The sequence below is a fragment of the Colias croceus genome, chromosome 4 (assembly GCF_905220415.1).
Source record: "Colias croceus chromosome 4, ilColCroc2.1".
In the NCBI taxonomy this organism is placed as follows: Eukaryota; Metazoa; Arthropoda; class Insecta; order Lepidoptera; family Pieridae; genus Colias; species Colias croceus.
In genome coordinates this window covers 4,549,322-4,556,422 of record NC_059540.1, presented here as the reverse complement: position 1 = coordinate 4,556,422, position 7,101 = coordinate 4,549,322, and positions in this window count along the sequence as shown.

Sequence of the window (7,101 nt, the reverse complement as noted above, 5' to 3'; positions counted from 1 at the left end):
GTTTTGGTGGATAATGATGAGTCCCCTGCCCAGGAGAATAGTGTAATTCATCTAAACTACACTGTGTTCTGTCCTGCTGCTTTCATCGCCGGGTCGCGGATGTTTTGTAGAAAATCTTATTTTATTTAAATTTAAAGATTCACGCAAATTTATTTTGCCCTGCTCGGGTTTTCGAATCATTATGTTATAAATGACTAGCTGTTCACCGGGGTTTCACCCGCATTACTCCGCTCCTGTTGGTCTTAGCGTGATGGTATATAGCCTTTAGCCTTCCTAGATAAATAGGCTATCTAACACCGCAATAATTTTTCAAATTGGACAAGTAGTTCCTGGGATTAGCGCGTTCAAACAAACAAACAAACAAACTCTTCAGCTTTATAATATTAGTATACCTAGGTAGATTCAACCTGTCCTATTTGGATGTTCAGTTTTTTACCTGCGAACTTTATTTCAAAGAAACTGTCAGGTCTGATGAAAAAAGTCATTCCGGCGATTGAGCACTCGTTTATGTACCATAATATAGTAATTGTTCCTCAGAAACAAATGGAAATCAAATAACTTAATGTAGAGATTTATGCTTTTTCTTTTCTCTCAAAAGTCATCGTTATTTCAATCCTATCAACGATACCATTACTATTTAAATCTATACTGTATACTGAATCACAATTTATCTGTAGGTACCTATGCTATTTAAAATCACATTAAAACGTAAGATTTTATGTTTCCATTTCTATTACGTAAGTAACTACATATTGTTCATTAATAATATTACGGGTGGTCGTTTTACTACGATTTCTCATTCATATCTCGATTATAAAACACACTTCGAACTGTTTAAGATTCGTTCTTAATTGCTAATTCACGTATCATTTTTGTCGTTGCTTTATTGCGTTACATTTATCTATTTTATGTATTACGGTCTTATCTAATTTTTGATATGAAATTAGGACTTCCTCGTAATAAGTATAAGCATTTATACCTGATTAATCAATGGCTGAAGAGTAAGTATGTAGATATAAAGCTATAAAATGTTCTCATAAGGTAAAAAACACTGCAATGACAAGTTTATCACTTCCATTGCTAATATCATATATATTCAAGCGAGTACCCAGTGACTAACGCAACCTTGGTAGTTTTTCTATACTCAAGGCTCATAATAAAAGGTTTTTACGACCCATTGTGAGCACTTTACGAGCCTCCAACCACGATTGACTTCTGCCCATAAACTGTAGTTTCTATGCCGCTAAACAACGTTGTTTCATCTAAATTATTACCCATATTCTCGAGGAGATAATTTCCTTACTTTATTAATGGTAAATCATTGTCTTTGTAGATGTTCAAATAGGTAGTAAATGTAAGAAGAATGCGTTTTTTTGCATTATACAGGCAAAAGTCATCAATCAATACCCGTTGATTCGCGATCAATCTTCAGCAATAATTAATATATTTTTATTCTGTGTCCGTGTCAGCGGTTTTACCCGTTTTGCTCCGCTCCTATTGGTATTACCGTGAACATATATATTACATCCACCTTTCTCGATAAATGGGCTAACTAACACTGAAGTGTATTAATCAATTCGGTAGTTCATGAGATTAGCGCGTTCACCAAACAAAACAAACTCTTCAGCACTATATACCTAAACATAGATTCCTTAAGCCAAGTTTACTGTTATAAATAAACGTAATCACAATTATTAACATATTCTGTAGTTCATTGCTTATCTAAACTAGGCGTATTATAAATGCTATTTTTCTTTTTATGTTAATAATACTTCGCTTGTACAAATTAGTTGGTTTAAATGTATCGCCTTGGTTTATAAATAGCTTTTTTGTTATTTGACGGTATTTATATGCATGGATAATTGTTTTTCGAAGGTGTATATTCAATTGTTTTTAAATATTTATTTAAAGAAAATTATATAATAGTGGTCGCCCTGGCTTCGCCGATGTCCAGTGGTAAAAAATATCCTATGTTACCTACTCGGTAAATATCTTACTTTCTAATATAAAAGGTTTTTTTTAATCGATCAGGTAGTTACTATCTGAGTTAAATCGCAACAAATCGAAACGGTGAAGGAAAACACCATGAAACCGGCATATCGAAGAATCAAAAGTTCGCTGACATGTGAGTATGACATCTGCCAACCCACACTTGGCAAGCCGTGTATTCTGGCCTGTACCCTCATAGGAGGCCCTTATGGGAAGCCTGCAGTGGGAACATAATATGATGCAGATTGATGATTAAAACACCCACTAGACTGCCTGGTTAACACGCAAGATTCAAATTGACATACCTATTCGTCTTCTCTAAAGAGTCTTTCTTTAACAAGTTGCGCGAACTGGTTCCGCCTGATTTGAAAAAAAAAAGATATTTCCATCGACAACTAACTCATGTGCAGAGGCCCTACCACTAAGGTTTTCAGGTGGAAGAGTTGCCTAGTGCCTACCATCAGCGGCCCACCAGATCATTTCCTCGCTATAACATAAAGTTATGCGCTACTATTTCATGCAAAAGCTACAGAAACCTATGGCGTAGAAAATATTCCTAGTTTACTTTTAACTCATTTAATAAAACGTTATTACACATTTAAACATTAATTAATCGCCACAAGGAAACAATTATCTTTACTCAAGGAAATACATAGAATATACATATTCATGCTTATTCGTAAAAAGATACACTATTCTTATCTTATCTTAAAACCAAGCTGGGATTAATTCCAATGATAATATTGGTGTTATTTTTATTTTATAGGAGTAAGTATACCTACTAAACTTTTTTCCGTTTTTATTCGTTCAAATAAGTTTATTTACCAAGAAATACTTAAGTTTGTTTAGTAAAGGCTGGCCAATGAAATGAGAATCGAATTGCTTGCTTTGTATGTGACTAAGGTTTGAGAAAGCTTAGTCACATTCAAGAAAATATTTAAGCAGCATTTTAGTATGCTTTGAGATGTTCCTAACGCCAAATACTCAGTTCAGATACCGCCCGTAAGGCCGGCTGTAAGAAAAACACGCTACCAATTCTATTCTAGGTATAGAATTTCGGGTTCGAGACTTTACGGCGCATGGTTTCATTATTTCACAATCGTCCGAAAAATAAACAACTTATTTTCGAATTATTTACTTTATTGAAGATTTCTTTAAAAGATTACTAACCTATACCCTTGAATTGAGCCGTAACCAAAAGTATCATGAGTTCAAATCCTGCATCCTAAATTATTTTAAATATTTCCGTCTATTGAACTATATTATACATGTACCTATCTAATAACACTTACTAACGTAACAATTGGATGTAGGTATGTACAACTGAAAGATTTTAGACTTCGTTAGAAGAACAGCATAAAACTACAAGATAAGACGAACACCATTATAATGAAAGTAAACGCAATATTTAAGAAAAATACCACATAGACAAGGATAACCCGAACAAGAATAATAAGGCAAGTTATTAATACCGAGTGATAGGAAGTTATCTAGCGTGTCAGGGGTTATCGAGCACCTACGTGACTGGCATTGAGACTCATGGCCGCAGATATCGGAATACATGGAGTTCCGTAGTTTATGAATTAAGATTAGTTATAATACATTAACAAAACCGTATACATATGGGATTTATATAGTGTATGTGTCAAATGTATGGTAGAGTGTAATGTTTGATTTTATAGATTTAATGCAATTTTTACACATTTTTTTTAAAATATTAACATTCTGTACCTATCTCTGTGCCAAATTTCATACTCCATCCGTTTATGCAACGTTCAAAAAAGGGATAGGTACAAATTTTTTGCTGCATTATATTTAAAATGCGTGTGTGCCGTGTGCCTTTTTTTCTGTCTTTCTGTATCTTAGGCTCGGACTGTAAAAATTATAGTAAATTCTTCAAGAAAATAGTTAGAGGTAAGTGAAACTGTAACTATAATAGCTATTAAGTATTTACCATCAAATATATAGAGATTTCTATCGGTATCGAATTATCGATTTATGTTGCTATAAAGAGCCGGGAGCCGGCCGGATAAGCCAGTCGAAGACGGAAGAAGTAAGTATATACATAATGTATATTGTAAAGTATTTGTTTATTTAAATATATTAAAATACTGACGTAAAAACTATGAGCATGTGATTGAAATAAAGATTAAGGTTAGATCGCGGTAACTGTAACTTTACTCGCGATTGCATAGTTAAAGGTTATTATGCACATTTTATCCCCGTTTACACAATAATTTTCGTTATTCGCACATATATGTGAAAATGCGGTATCCCAGTTTAGTTAATAAGAAATTTGTAAGTGTCAGATTCGAGTGGCTTCCGATATTGAATATTCTCTTCGCTATTAGGTATAGCAACGGCACAGAATACATAATAGTAGCTAAACGCTACAGAACGGACACTCTCCGCCTCCCGCCAAAATTAAACACTTACCTCACCCCGCACGATCAGCCATAAAATGGTCCGCATTTTTCGGCAAGGACGATACGCAACGAAGATTGACAACATTAATCAAATTGACTTATAGTAATTTTATTATTTTGGATTTGTGATTATCGTTTTTCGTAGAAAATGGTTAGATATTGTACTGTTTACGGATGTATTTCATCAGAAAAACTCGAATTTTTTTTTACGCTAGTCACAAATGTGCCAACCATAAAGCGTTAACACACACATTTACAGTCTCTACAGTGTGACTGTCAAAACGATAATTTTGTATGGAGTGTCCGGGGTGTGGCAACGGTTTACGGGTTTGAAAGAGTTAGTCCGTGATGCAGAAAGACACATAGAAGACAAACGACGAAGGTGATTTGTGTATTCTAAAAATAGATATAAATATATAGAGATAGAAGAATCAACATTATTTTTTTCACTTTGCCTAAATATTATCTAAATGTTTGGCTACGTAAAAACTAAATCTTCGCATAAAAAACCATACCATAAAAACTGCTAAACTGATTCGTGCACCTTATTTCTCAAATATATTGCATTTACCACGGTTCTACTGTATCGGAATGTATGTCCAATTGACAGCTTTATGCCGTTAGACGTCCCGCTAGTCCCGTGGTCGGTCTGCGGGTCATTAAGCTCTTCACATGACTTCACTTACCGTGAGGTTGAAGTTTATTTTTATTGTCGTTTACATGCAAATTTGTAGTTAATCACGATTATAATGCGTACCATGTGCGTACCTAGTAGGTAGATATTGTTTTTACTGGTTTCCTTCTTTTTCATATTTTTTGGATATAAAATGCTTGCCGAAACACGAAAGCATGTAGGAATGGTTACAAAGGAACGTATGTGAGTGCGGTAGTCATATTGTAGGACAGTATAAATTATAATAGTTCTCAGACTCTGCGCATGTTGAACATTCGTGTAAATTAAAGGGTCATATGTATCATTTAAAAAACATCTTACCACATTCATTATTTGATACTTACGATACACATTCAAATCTGCTGAACGGAACTCTAAACAAAAATATTTTAATGCGATTTTTATGAAGTTTCAAAGAGATTTGGGATGAATCATAATGAAGATCCAGGTCGGTCGTGTACGCTTCGGCACGACATGACTCTCACCGTCACCGGGGAAGTTACCATCCCACAGAAGATCAGCAGCAAAGCATGCGATTGCTGCTGCGTTTTTTATGGTCCAACTCAAACATTTATTTCTTCAATAAGTCATAACATATTTTTAACGTTTACCACTGATTTGGAAAGAAGTATCTATGGAGAAGAACTGGCAAGAAACTCCTGGGTGAGCTGATGGTCAGTTTCCTTTTTCTCTCCCTTCCCTGTCCCTTTCTTCATTCACGTCGTCAATATATTATAACTTATCTTTTAAAAGCGGACAACACAAATACTGCAAAAGCAGGGGCCCTTCTTCTGCTATCTGTAGGTACTAATAATATTCTAAAGCTGAAGAGTTTGTTTGTTTGTTTGAACGCGCTTATCTCAGGAACTATTTATTGGTCCGATTTGAAAAATTATTTCGGTGGTAGATAGCCTATCGAGGAAGGCTTTAGGCTTTATATAATTTTCATCACGCTAATACCAACAGGAGCGGAGCAATGCGGGTAAAACCACGGGGCACGGCTAGTTATTAATAGGCGCGAGTGATGGTGATCGCTTTCTATCAAATGAACCAGTAGGTAGTGACTAGATCAATTGCAGTCCGCTCTAACAGTAAAAAGCGTATCTAAATTGCAGTAATGTTTTGCGTAAATTTTCCTAATATTCTGGTCATTACCAGAATATTAGGAAAATTTATATTAGCGAAATCTTATTAACAGGATTACGGGTTTGCCCAAAATATTGAAAAATTAAAGCAACGCGTAGGTAGGTACCTACGTCTTAAACATACGCCCCTACAAACAATCTTTATAGTTAGTACCTACATGATTAAAAACTACACATTTCTTGTTTATAATAATACGTAAGTCACAAAAAAACAATACTTATTTAAAAATGTTTTTATGTCTGATCACAAACTAGAAAACGTAGGTATGATTAAAAAATGCAAATACGTCGTCGTCACATTATAAAAACCTGCATTAATTAACAGATAAACTTAAATTATAATAATTAAGCATACATAACCTTACTTTTTAGGATTATTAATTAATGTTTACTATGTTAATAATTGATTATAATTGGTAATTAACTTTACAACAATACAATAAGGAATGCATAGTGACGCATTACTTATGTTAATTTGACGTTTATTTAGTTTTAATAACTCTTTTTAGGTAATTAAGTGAGATAACTGTTACAGTCTTTTGAACTTAATTATAAATTGTATTTTTTTTTCAATTATTATAACAAATACTAGTTATACCTATTATACAATCACAAACTATAATAATTAGTAGATTGTTTTGTCGTTTGACGTCGTTTGACGTCGTTTACAAACAATTAAATTTAACACTAAAAAAAACGGCATTGTATTGATGAAAAACAAACATTAATGAATAATCATAACTACGATTACATAGAATTAGTAGTTTAATTAAAACTGCAACTACGATTGCAAATTATAACTAAAATTGATAGCATATTTGAAATTTCCTGCAATTATTACATGTTCTTGATATAAGGACTCATTTTG